This window comes from Leptonychotes weddellii, chromosome 9 (genome assembly GCF_054177405.1).
Source record: "Leptonychotes weddellii isolate Sample4059 chromosome 9, ASM5417740v2, whole genome shotgun sequence".
Taxonomy (NCBI): Eukaryota; Metazoa; Chordata; class Mammalia; order Carnivora; family Phocidae; genus Leptonychotes; species Leptonychotes weddellii.
The window spans coordinates 11,484,195-11,497,171 of record NC_138377.1 but is presented as its reverse complement, the minus strand read 5'-3'; the positions used below and the strand labels follow the sequence as shown (position 1 = coordinate 11,497,171).

Below are 12,977 nucleotides of genomic sequence, written 5' to 3'. Positions count from 1 at the left end.
AGCAGGGAGCCCGATGCGGGACTCGATCCCGGGACTCCAGGATCATGACCTGAGCCGAAGGCAGTCGCTTAACCAACTGAGCCACCCAGGCGCCCCGAATGGGCTGATTTTTTAAAAGACCTCCAAAGGAAAGAGCTCCCATAGCTGCCCCCCCTCCCCGCTTAGGAAATTCTACCTGTGTTCATTTCACTCCAGTAAGAATTTTGGGAGTATTTTACACTTAAATTCAGTGGGAATTCTGATCAACCACTTCCATTAAGCCCACAAATGAAGGGGGCCCCTACCCAAGATCTTGAACGGAATGCTTCCGTTCCTTCTGGAGGGATTCCCGGGATGGCTTTCTGATGGCTGCATTAGAACCCCGTCCAAGTCCTCCCTAAGAGTCTCTCCAGGGAGGGTCGGTGTACCAACCCAGAGGGCACATTCACATTGTCACCCATGTACAGGGCACCCCGAGTCTGCAGAGCACTGAGCAGTCATCCACTGCCATTGGGAGTCCTCTTCGGGATGGAGAACTCAAATGTCTTCCACAACCAGGCAAGTAAATAGGAGCTGGGCTCAAGATGTCAGGGAGTGTTTGGAGTCATGCCTGCCTACCCAAGAGGTAATCAAATCCAAACATTTTTAAAATGTGCGCTGACCTAATGGGACTCTGCGAGCGAATGTCAACACACAGGCTGCCGGACAGAAACTCCTAGTTTACAAGCTTTTCAGGAGTCAAATCTGAATACCTGGTTGTCTTTACAAAACCCCAAGGCACACGCTGACTCACCATTGGTTTGCTAACACAAGCACCAAAGGGGGAGATTAGAAGAACATGGCTCTTCTCTAGGGATCAAGTCCTGTCCAGGAACTGACCCCTGTGACTTTCCCGCAAACTCCTGTCTGGGAGTTTTTAACCACTGAGGAAGTTCTAAAAATCTGACCACTTTTAAGGTCCTGAGCTGCTCAAGAAGGAGATGCCGCCTAATGCGCCGGCCCGTGTGGGAGGCCATTCGGCATTTCCCCACACCGGCCTCACTGTCACCTGTCGTCCTGGCCCAGGCTCCCAGGTCTGCTGGGTCCTGGGAAGATGAACACCACACTTATTTAACAAACTCAAGTGTCAGGAGCAGGAGTCTCGCTCTCCAGAACTTTGCAGCCCCTCACCCCTGACAGGGCCGTCTGTGAGGATTCAGCTGCACCTCCCGGTATCCTAATCCAGCCTCCTCTTTATGACAGGCAGGAACTCCTGTTAGATCCCCTATCAGTTACATTTCGCTTCTCATTTCAGTCAAAGTGTCAACAATCTGGAATACTCCCCCATCCTTCTAGCGGTATTTTTAGAACAAACAAACAACTGACATATTTAGCTAAAATAAGTCCCCTCAAGAAACCCCAGTTTGGCTCATTTTTTGCTCCCGGTTCGGCTATTAAGCTCAAGTCGGACTAGTGACCGGAACCAGCACCCAAGCTGGAAATGACACGGACAGGGTGAACGAAAAACACCCCTGGAATCACACTGCCCATGTCTTTGTCAAAGACCTCCTCCAGTGTCTGAGTTTGGCATTGTTTTTGAAGGGAGCCCTTTCACCTGGTGCCATCCACAAAGCAGCAGAGAGCGGACATGGACGGTCCAGACTACTTCTTGAGCGCTGTCTCCCTGGGGGGTGTGAGGGGCCGAGGACTACCTGCCCTCTGTTCGCTAAGTAAGCTGGTGAGCAAGTGCATTTGGCACCGTAGCCAGCTAGTAAGTAAATGTGTGAACAGGAAATATTTGAAAGTAAGTCTTCCCATTAAACTCTCTGGCTTGAAAAAAAAAAAATCTATTCTCTCTGAACCACAAAGCTCTTGGTCATTTCCAAAATGGGGGCGGGAGTGAGCCAGAAGCTTGAAACAAAACAATCTATTCTCTCTGAACCACAAAGCCCTTGGTCATTTCCAAAATGGGGGGGGAGTGAGCCAGAAGCAACGCTACTGACCTGCCCCTCCCCAAAGGCCATCCCTCTGGAGCATTTCCCTGTCTTTATTTCTGATGTAGCTCCTCCCATGGCCCCGATTTCCCCATATTCCCAAGTCTGAGGATGGGAGCTCAAGTGAAGAAAGGAGACACTTGGGTCTATTTCAGTGGATGATGGCAGATGCCACAAGAATGGGAATCCTCCGATCACCTGGGCCTAGAAAGGAAAGAGCCCAAAGCCAGATGTGACAAAGACAGAGGAATCCAGGAGGCTCTGTAGGATCGAAATGGCACCCTCCACTCAAAGTCAGGATGGGAGCCAGAAAAGAGGAAACCGGGCAGGGTGCTGGGAAACTGAACCAGCTCTCTGGGACCAGAGGTGGACAATGCATCTCTCTGGGATCGGATGCCAAAGGGGCCCTCGAGTCCTTGTGCCAGGAACCTGCTGCTGTGAATCCTGGCCTATTTTACATTTCCCACATTCTCTGGCTTGACGTCCTGCGTGTTCTCGTTGAGTACAGCATGAAGGGTTTGGTTTGGTTTTGCTTGGCTTTGTTTCAGCAGTGTGAAGGAGACCAAAAGCAGGACCCTTGTCCCTGGGGGCTGGAGCTTTCACAGGGGGCCCTGCTCTCCAGGATGCAGGTGGCAGGGGCCACGGTGGCCATCTTTGTTTCCTCTGAGGCACTCGGTGCATTCCAGAGTAACTCTTCACGTGTCACTGTGAGTGGTATGAAGGCGGGGACACTGCTCTCGTCGTCCTTGGCAGAAAGTGGGGGCTCTCTGACCTTTCACTAGGGGGTGTTCAAAGGACATTGAATCGGATCATCTGTAGTGGGGTTATTGATTCCAACCAGCTGTTTCTGGCTCAGGGTTCCCATGAGAATACTCATGGGATAAATGTGGACATTGTCTTCCTTACCTTCTTTCAGGTGTTTTTGTTTTGTTTTGTTTTTAAACAAATAGTAAATAGTTAAACTTTCATGACCTTAAAATGCAAAAAGACCATTATGAATGCACCGACATTGAACTGTATTTGGACCGTTGGATGTGTTTTGCACAGTTGGCTGGGTAACTCACAGGTACTTTCCATGACCCATATGCAGTAAGCAGAAATCATTATTTTATATAGCAAACTTGGCAGATTAAGACCAAAATGGACCATAAAAGAAACACAGACACATGCTTAGTTAGCTATGAACTAAGGCTCCCAGACTACTCAGCAGGGTCATTACTTTCAACCATTCATTGCACAAACATGTATTAATGTTTGCAGCATGCCAACCACTGGGGTAGGTGCTGGGGATCCAGAGGTTTCAGGAAACACCTTGCATGAAGTCTGAAGATGATACTCCATACGTTGAATTGTTGAACAAGATACTCAGAAGAACTTGAGATCTTGTAAAGAAAAGCACCAAAACAAATAAAGTGGGGATAGATGGCTTTGGTGCAGCTGCCCTAGCCTGGCCTCTCCCAGCTGCTGGGCCTCCTGAGGAGCTCTGTCCCCTGGCGGGTGGGAGAGTGGCATGTCCTGCTTTCTCTCCAGCATACTCTGAAATAACCAGGAAAAGGGGAACTCTCTGGAAAGGAAGCAGGATACTCCCATGAGGACTTTAGACTGGCCGCATGCATGTGGACTTGGGGAGCAGAGCTTGGGCCAGCACAACTCTCAATCTGAGGACAAGGCCATCCCTAGTGCTGGAGAAGAAAGGGTCTTCTCATAAACAATTTGGGCTTCAAATACATTTCTCTCCCATTTCTTCTTTTCCAGGTTTTCTTCTACCCTTGCCTCATAAACCCAATTTTTCAGTTTCTAAGCCATTTCTTGTTGCCTTTTCGGTATTTTGTCTCTCTTAACAAGCATCTACATTCCCTGAAGGCAACACCAGAGACCCAGAACCTCACAGAAAGATTACATAAACGGGCCGGCGCAGGGGGAGGCTGCTTCCCTGCTTCAGCCAGCCCCTCCCAGAAGAGTGGTGGCTTCAGGACCCAGAGCCAGAGAATCCCAGAGCAGAAGGGCCCCCAGGTATCTCATCTCAACCTCCCAAGAACGCTGGAAACCCTCCCATCACTATACATGTTGAAAGGGAGAGGATGGAAAGCTGATTTTTTTTTAAAAAACTGTAGTAAAATACACATAACATAAAATTTCCCATTTTAACGTGAACAGTTCAGTGGCATTAAGTACTTTCACACTGCTGAGCCACCACCAAGACCATCCGTCTCCAGAACGTTCTTCCTCTTGCAAAACTGGGGCTCCAAACCCATTAAATGATAACTCCTCATTTCTCCTTCCCCCAGCCCCTGGCAATCCCTGTTCTACTTTCTGTCTCTGGGATTTTGACTGCTCTTGGAGCCTCATGTAAGAGTAACCACACAGTATTTGTCTTTTTGTGACTGGCTTATTTCACGTAGCTTAATGTCCTCAAGGTTTATCCATGTGGTAGCTTGTATCAGAATCTCCTTCCTGTTTAAGGCTGAATAATATTCCATTGTACATATATATCACATCTTGTGTTTCCATTCCCTCATCAGTGGGCACGTGGGGTGCTCCTACCCTCTTAGCTATTATGAATAATGCCGCTGTGAACATGGGTGTGTGAGATCTGTTTGAGTTCCTGCTTTCAATTCTTTTGAGTACTTACCCAGACGTGGAATTGCTGGGTCACATGATAATTCTATTTTTAATTTTTTGAGGAACTGTCATACTATTTTCCACAGTGACTGTACCATTTTATATTCCCACCAGCAGAACACAAAGGTTCCAGTTTCTCTACATCCTCGCCAACACTTGTGACTTTCTGTCCTCTGTGTGTGTGTGTGTTAATAACAACCATCCGAAGGAGTATGAAGTGATATCTCACTGGGGTTTTGATTTGCATTTTCCTAATGATTAGTGATGCTAAGAAATATTTCCATGTGCTTATTGGCCAGCTGAATATCTACTTTGGAGAAAAGTTCCTTTGCCCATCTTTTGTTTGAGTGGTTTTTTTGTTGTGGAAAGTTGATTTTAAAGAAGCTACTGCACTTACTGAATTTGCTCCACTTTGATCCACGGTGTCTTTGAGGCTGCTACCCACCCTCCTTTGCCCAAAGATCCTCCTCTCCAACTTGTATCCGGGAGGTTGGCATCCCTGGGTTGGTAGCCTTGCACTCATCCCTCCCAGACATCCTTCAGGTATCCACGGATTACTTCTCTTGAGTTAATGAGAACAAACTTGCTTTGTGGTCCAACTTTCTATCAAGTGCAAATTTAATGGCCATGTCCGTGACTCCATCACTCAGCTTAGGCCTAACGATAGCCCATAGCACCAGGCCTCTCAGTAATCACTATGTCGAAACATTACTCAGTATCATATTTCAACTTAAATTGAGTGTAAGAAAGAGTGAGAAAGAGGCAGTCTTACTTGCCAAGCAATGATTTTTTTTTAAAACCAGATATATGCTCCACTTGAGTAAAGAATGATCCTAACCATGTTTTCCAGTTTATTGATAAGATTGACAGGGGAGATAGCATAAAAATCCTTTTCATGTGGATTGCTGGCTCTAAGAAAGCATAAACTGTCTTTCTCTTATTCGTGGCAGCATTCCTGATACCTAGCACTGCACGGGATGTGGAATGTGGTAGGAACTCAGTGCTTCAAAAGCAGTGGTTAAGAGCACAGATGTTGAGGCCAGACCACCTGCATTCAAATCATGACTCCGCCACTGACAAGGTGGGTAATTTTGGACAAACTAGTTTACCTTTCTGTGCCTCAAGTTCCTCATCTGTAAAATGGGGATGATAATATTATCTACTGTGGTTCTCGTGATGATTAAATTAGTTTAAAATGTGTTAATTGCTGGGGCACCTGGGTGGCTCAGTCGGTTAAGCATCTAAGTCTTGATCTCAGCTCAGGTCTTGATCTCAGGTCATGAGTTCAAGCCCCGAATTGGGGCCAGCGTGGAACCCACTTAAAAAAAAATGTGTTAAGTGCGGACAAGAGTTGCTGAAATGCTAGTGGTTATTACTGCTAAACGAGTGAATGAATAAATGTTATATATGTTCACTTCTTTCCATAGTTCCCGTTGGCGTAAAAAGAAATGTGATCACGTGACAGGATCTGCATGACAGGATCTGCCTCGCACATACGAGAGTAGAAGATCATACACAGAAGTGTTTAGAGGAGATGGTGGTCTTCTGGCCAGGTAACTGAAGCTTGTTTCAGTATCTCCTCATGTATCAAAGTTAGGGGTCAGAAAACATATCTAAAAGAGTTGTCGAAACACCTCAATGATGCCACTTGGATTTGTATCTTTGAGAGGCTCCAAAAATTACTTCCTTGTGCTTCATGTAACATTTGATGGTATAAATAAGAAAGAGTAAAATTCAAATCAATTAAAAATCTGGAATTAGCAAAGTTGTGCAACCACAATTTGTCTCAGGGCAAGAGACTAAACCTGGCGGTTGCTGCCCTTCACGGCCTCTGTAAGGCTTCCTGAATTAGAATAAAACATTCCAGTCATACTACTGTTCTCAGATGCCACCGTACATAGGATACTCTGATACATTTTCCCAAGACAAAAAGCAAAAATTGTCTGCTCTCATCCTAATATTTTATCTAAAAATGAATCCCCATGGCAGAAACACAAAGTCTACGAGGGGCTGATCAAAGCACTGGCTGAGAGACTGCCCCACTGTCCTCGGGATAGACAACTGTTCCAAACATCACTTGGCACCTACTTCTACCTTCTTGGGCCAATGAGGAAAACACCAAGTAAAATGTAGTCATCAACTTGGAAATTTGAGGAAAGCTGTATTTCAAAAGAAGAAATATCAAGGCTCCTCTACCAAGTACAGTAGAGAGTGAATCTACCTGAATTTACGAACACTCTTCAATATAAAAATGTGTTGTTAGATTTTATTTTGGGGAAAACTTGCAATGCATTAAAGACATTTAATACATCGTCAGCAAGTGATTTCTCACTTCTTTGTTTAGGTATTTAACGGTTAAAGGGTTTTTACAAAAATAATTTTTCAACAGAAAAAGAAGGCAGTTCAGGAGGAACAAAATAAGACACGACACATAGAGAAACTGCAGACATAAACCCAACCATACCATTACTTACATTAAATGTGAAGGGACTAAACACTTAAGACAAAAGGCAGGAATTATCAGACTAAATAAAAAAATAAGACCTGGGTGACTCAGTCGGTTAAGTGTCTGACTCTTGATCTCAGCTCAGGTCTTGATCTCAGGGTCGTGAGTTCAAGCCCTGCGTTGGGCTCCACGCTGGGCGTAGAGCCTACTTAAAAAAAAAAAAGCAAGACCCAACTCTACGCTATCTGTTAAGAGAGGGAGGATTTGAAGAAATAACGGCTGAGAATTTTCTAGAAATGATAAACAGTACAAACAATACCGATCCGCAGTTTACGATAGCCCAGTGACCCTGACCGAGCAGGAGCCACTCTAAGCTGTTTCACGGTAAGAACGTATAGCGCCCGCAACTACGTCAATTGGAAGCAGCCAGGGAGAAAAGACAGATGACATTAAATGATCCAAAATTAAACAAACAGTTGACTTCTCAACAACTACAAGAGGAGTAAGATCATTCGTGCTGTGAGAAAATGAGAGCTTAGAATTATATATCCAGTTGGAAAAGCTCTTCTGAGAGTAAAGCCAATATATTTTCAGACACAAACTGAGAAATTGTGCCAGCAACAGACCCTCACTAAAATTTCTAGGATAATCACTAAACAACAACCAAAACAGAACATTTCTTTTCCAAATCAGTAAGAAAAAAACATGTAACAAAAACATAATTAACCTAAAAGAAGGTAGGAAGAGAGAGGACGGCCTATGAAAGGAAGGGCAGGACAAAGAGAAAGCACAGAAGAAGTAGGAGATACCAACACAAATGTACCAGTATTTACAGTAAGTGGAAATGAACTAAATGTTCCAGATAAGACTGTCAGTCTGAGTTAAAAAAAAAAAAAAATCAGCTGTATATAATGAGCACAAGAGTGAATCTAAAACATAAGAATATAAAAAGTTCGAGGTAGGAGAATGAAGACAGATACTCTAAGCATATATGCGCAAACACGTGCACACACACACACTGCGTGTGTGTATCTGTATATGGACACACAAATGTAGGTAAGTGTTGTGGATGCGTGTGGATGGCATCTAAACTAGATTCTGAGGCAAAATGAATTATGTAACTTATTACATAATGATACAGGGTTGAATCTACCAGGAAGACATAGCAATTCTAAATTTATATGCACCTAAGAGCACAGCTTTAAACTATATAAAGCAAACATTGCTATGACTATGTGGTGAAATAGGACAATCTACCATCCCAGTGATAGATCTCAACATATCTCAGCTCAATAATTGACCAATTAAGCAAACAGAAACCATCAGTATGAATAAAGAAGATCTGAATAGCAGAACTGACAGCTTAATCTAATAAGATGTATAAAAATGTACCCCCAGATGCAGAAAGTATTCTTTTCAAGCACACATGGAGGATTTATAAGATGTGACCACATGCTGGGCCATAAAACAAGTCTCAACACATTTCAAGTTCATACAGATGACAGTCTCTCCGAGCACAATTCAATGAAGTTGTTAAAAGCCCATTAACAAAAGTGGAAAAAACCCATATATTTGACAATTAGAAAACACAGTTCTAAAATAACTAAGGAGTCAAAGAAGAAGAATGGAAATTTAAAATGATTTAGAACGAAATGATGATAAAAATTTCAGATATTGAAATTTGTGGTCTACAACTAAAGCAGCACTTGGCGGGGAATTATGTCTTAAATGTTTATGTCAGAAAATAAGACAAAAAATTAATGAACTAAGCACCTACTTGAGAGATTAAGAAGGAAAACCAGGTAAAACAGAATGAACTCAAAGAAAATAGAAGAAAGGAAATGTTAGAAATAAGAACAGAAATTCATGAAAGAGAAAGTAAATATATAGTTGAGATCATAAAAAAGCTGGTTCTTTGAAAAGATCAATGTAACAGAAAAATTTCTGGCAAGACTGTTCAAGAAAAATAAAGAAGAAGGCACATTAAGCAATATTAGGAATGAAAAAGACTTAACCGCAGGTGCCGTATGACAATAAACAGATGATTAAAAAACATGAACAGCTCCATGCCAATAAAATGTAACATTTAGATGAAATGGACAAACACTTAAGATATATACATATATTATATATATTTTAGCTTCTATGTTATACATAGCTTAATAAAAGAAGCAGCAGAAAACCTAAATATCCTATAATCATTTTTGTAAAAGCATAAGAAGTCTTTCCATAGAAAAAAGACTAGTGCCAGACGGTTTTACAGGCAAATTCTCCCGAAACTTATTATTCTAGAAACAGATAACTCCAATCTTACACAAACGATTCTAAAACACACAAAAAAGAACTATTCCAACTTATTTTATGAGGCTGGCCCAATCTTGATGCCAAAACCTGACAAGTATACAATGAGAAAGGAAAATTGCAAGCTATTTCACACATGAACAAATATAAATGTTCCTAAAAAATTAGTAAACTGAATCCACTAAAAAAAGCTAATACGTCATCATCAAGTTGGGCTTATTCCAGGAATGCAAGGTTAATTTAACATTTAAAAATATCAATTAATATAACATTCACAGGTTAAAGGAGCAAAACCATACAATTATCTCAATAAATATAGAAAAAGCATTTGATAAAATTCAGTATCAATTCATGATTTAAAAAGATCAACTCTTAGCAAACCAGGAAGAAGGAAATTTCCTTAACTTCTTAAATAGTATCTATAAACAAACTTGTAACAAACATAATTCTTAATGGTAAAATACTGAAAGAATTTTATTGAACTATATTGAAGGTCCTACCTAGTCCAGTAAGGCCAATTTTAAAAAGTTGAAGGATTAGAGATAAAGAAATTAAATTTTAATTTCAGATAAAAGTCATTGTATAGAAAGTCCAAAGTAATCTATATATAAATTGTTAGAATTAACACGAGTTTAGCTGAGTTGTTGGGTCAAGAATGTACAAAAATCAGCTGCCTTTTTATACACTAGTAACAAGTAGATAGTAAATTTGATAAAGAAAAAAAGACTGTATACATACAGTGTACACAAATGGAAATTTTTTCAGGTAACTAGGAATAAATCTAGTAAAAAATGGGCAAAATATTTATAAGAAAAATTGTAAAACTTCATTAAAAAGTATTTTTTAAAGACCTAAATAATTAGATATAATGGCCATGGATTAGAAGACCTACTGTCACAAATACAGAATTCTCCCCAAGCTGAGCTATTAGATTAAATGTCATTCCAATAGATTTTTTTGTTGTTGTTGAACTTGACAAACTTGATTCAAAAATTTATATGCAAACTCAAAGGCCTGAAATAGCCACAACACTCTTGAAGAGCAAGATACAGGGAGGGACCTACCTCACATATAATAAAGTTGTAGGAATGCAATCACTCATAGATGGCACACTGAAAGAACCAAGTAGAAAGGTCAGAAATCGTCCCCCTCCGACCCCCCCACCCACATATGGGCATCTGATTTAAGACAAAAGTAGCACAAGGAGCAACAGGGAAGGGATCTTTCCAGTACACAATGCTGGGACAATGGGGTATCCATGTGGGGGAACACTACACTGAATCCTTCCCACCATACAGACATCAAACAATCATTTCCAGATGGACCCTTAGATTTAAGTGTGAAAGGTAACACAAAAGAGCTCTTAGAATACAACTTAAGAGACTGTCTTCGTGACCCCGGAGAAGGGAAGGGAAGGTTTCTTAAACTAGATGCAGAAAGTACAATCCATGAAGGAAATGGTTGATAAATGCAACTACTTTAAAAATAAGAACTTCTGTTCATCAGAAAACAAGTCACAGATGAGGAGATGATTTTTGCGACACATGTAACCAACAAAGGGCCTTGTAATCATAATATATAAAGAACTTTTACAAGTTGGCATGAAAAAGTCAACCCAATTAGCAAAGAGGAAAGACTTCTCCCTGTGCTTCACCGAACAGAAAAGCTGAAAGGCCAATATACAGAGACAAAGGTGTTCAACCTCATCATGCCACTTAAACTCAGAACGTGACACCATTAACCAGCAACCACGAGGCCAAAAATAAGTCTGAAACACGGGGGCAGGGGCGGGGTGTTGGTGCGTGCAAGCCCACGGGCTCTTGGGCACGCCGCTGGGAGTGCAAAGAGGCACAGACTCTTCGGAACACAGTTTGGAATTATTTGGTAAAACTGAGGAGGCACATATCCTATGACCCAACAATCTCACTCCCAGGTCATACCCAGAGAAGTACGTGCACCTGTATGCCAGGAGACCCATACGGGAGTATCTACAGCAGCTCTGCTCCTAACAGCTGAAAACTGCAAACAAACCGTATATCCATTTCCAACAGCCTGGAAAAATACACCATGGTATATTTATATAATAAAATACTATGTATCAGTGTAAAGGAATACATTGCTGCTGCACGCAATAAGGATGAACCTCCGGAACACTGAACCTCCGGAACGTAGTAATGTTCAGCGACAAAAGCAAGCAGCGTAAGGACATATTCAATACAATTCCATTAAAAATTTTTAGATATGCAAAACTAGAAATTTTTATTATTTGGGAGTGCGAACATATATGGTATAGAAACACAAGGGAATGCCCCGCCTAGAATTCAGGATGTGGTTAACATCCGGAGATGTTAGAGAGGTAAGGGGATAGGATACACGGGCACAGAGGAAATTCATAGGCAATATTTATCTTCTATTTCTTAAACTAAGAAGTGGGTATATGTGTTAGTCATATTATTATTTTAAATATATTTAAGAAGTATCCTTTGGCTTTCGCTCAATATCTAATGACAACAATTTTAAAGGATTCTAAAATATCGTATTTGAGAACACTGGAGAAGTACTAGTCATCCTGATAATATGAATTCCTACCAACTACTGAGTGATTACCATTACAAATGCGGCCGGTCTCTCAAGTATTACCCTCACTGTCACCAGGAAATGATAGAAGTTGGTGTTTAAGTACCTTGAGGGAGCCTAACAGGGACCAATGGGTCTATGATTCTCAGCCTCAGGCTAAGAGGCCAGCTAAATCAATTCTCCGTTCAACAGTTGAACTATCCAACGGTTAAACAGGCCTCAGCCCGACTGTGGCAAGGGCCCTCCCCTCCATCTGGCAGGTATGGAGGAAACATCAGCCACGTCCTCAATCTGCGTCTGGCTGATCGCACGCAAGAAACGTGAGGCGCTCCCAGGCTTCCGAGAGTCTACGATTCTGCAGGAGACAAGCCTGTCACAAACAGATACTACTGCTCAGCATTCGGGACAGGTGCCCACATCATCTTGTTTAGGTTGGTGTTGAAATGTTTTACCCCGGGTTTGGAAAGAAACCACGGGATCCAACAACTACATCTGGCCCCAACTTTTAATAAAGTATTCTTGGGAAGAAGTTTCCCATCACATAGGAAGAAATACAAATATTTAAAAAGCAAACAAGTCATCGGCTGCTCTCAGACCTGCTGCCATATGCTTTGCTTTTTTGAGCTTACAGCTTAACATTAAAATAACAGGCTCGCATTCCTCAAATATCTCTACTGCTGTTCCTTACTTATTCTACTTGAAAAGACTGTCAGCTGCTGTCACTTGGAATCATTACCATATTAGCCACCACTGTTTACTGCTCACTGCGTGGCGTGGCTATTAGTTTAATAAGCCCTCCTCTCGGATGACACCCCGGGCTGTCTACACAGGAGACACATGCTGGAGTCTGATGTCTAATGAAGGTGTTAGGGGTGGGAGGCAGGGAATGCTGCTTTATAAATATTGATGAGAGAAACAGAATTCAGTTGCATCAGGTACTTTACTCATGGGTAAAGGACCGGGCCCTCTGTAAAGTGCTCTGACCGCTTGAAGATTCCATGGGCTAACCAATTTGGATGAACCCAAGTACACTCGTGTGTAACAGAGCAAGTGAGCCTACGCCAAGTAAAACATGCAGC

At 42.0% G+C, this 12,977-nt stretch overlaps 1 protein-coding gene and 1 long non-coding RNA gene across 2 annotated transcripts in view; one reads left to right on the top strand and one right to left on the bottom strand.

Annotated features, from left to right (window-relative positions):
* The window catches only part of LOC145723373 (uncharacterized), a 14,440-nt gene extending 7,595 nt beyond the window's left edge, over nt 1-6,845 (top strand). Inside the window, exons 2-3 of the long non-coding RNA XR_014148316.1 lie at nt 5,525-5,655; nt 6,002-6,845. This is a non-coding gene — a long non-coding RNA (uncharacterized LOC145723373). The remainder of the gene's footprint in view (nt 1-5,524; nt 5,656-6,001) is intronic.
* The window catches only part of TTC7B (tetratricopeptide repeat domain 7B), a 219,442-nt gene that overhangs the window by 74,704 nt on the left and 131,761 nt on the right, over nt 1-12,977 (bottom strand). The window lies entirely within an intron of this gene.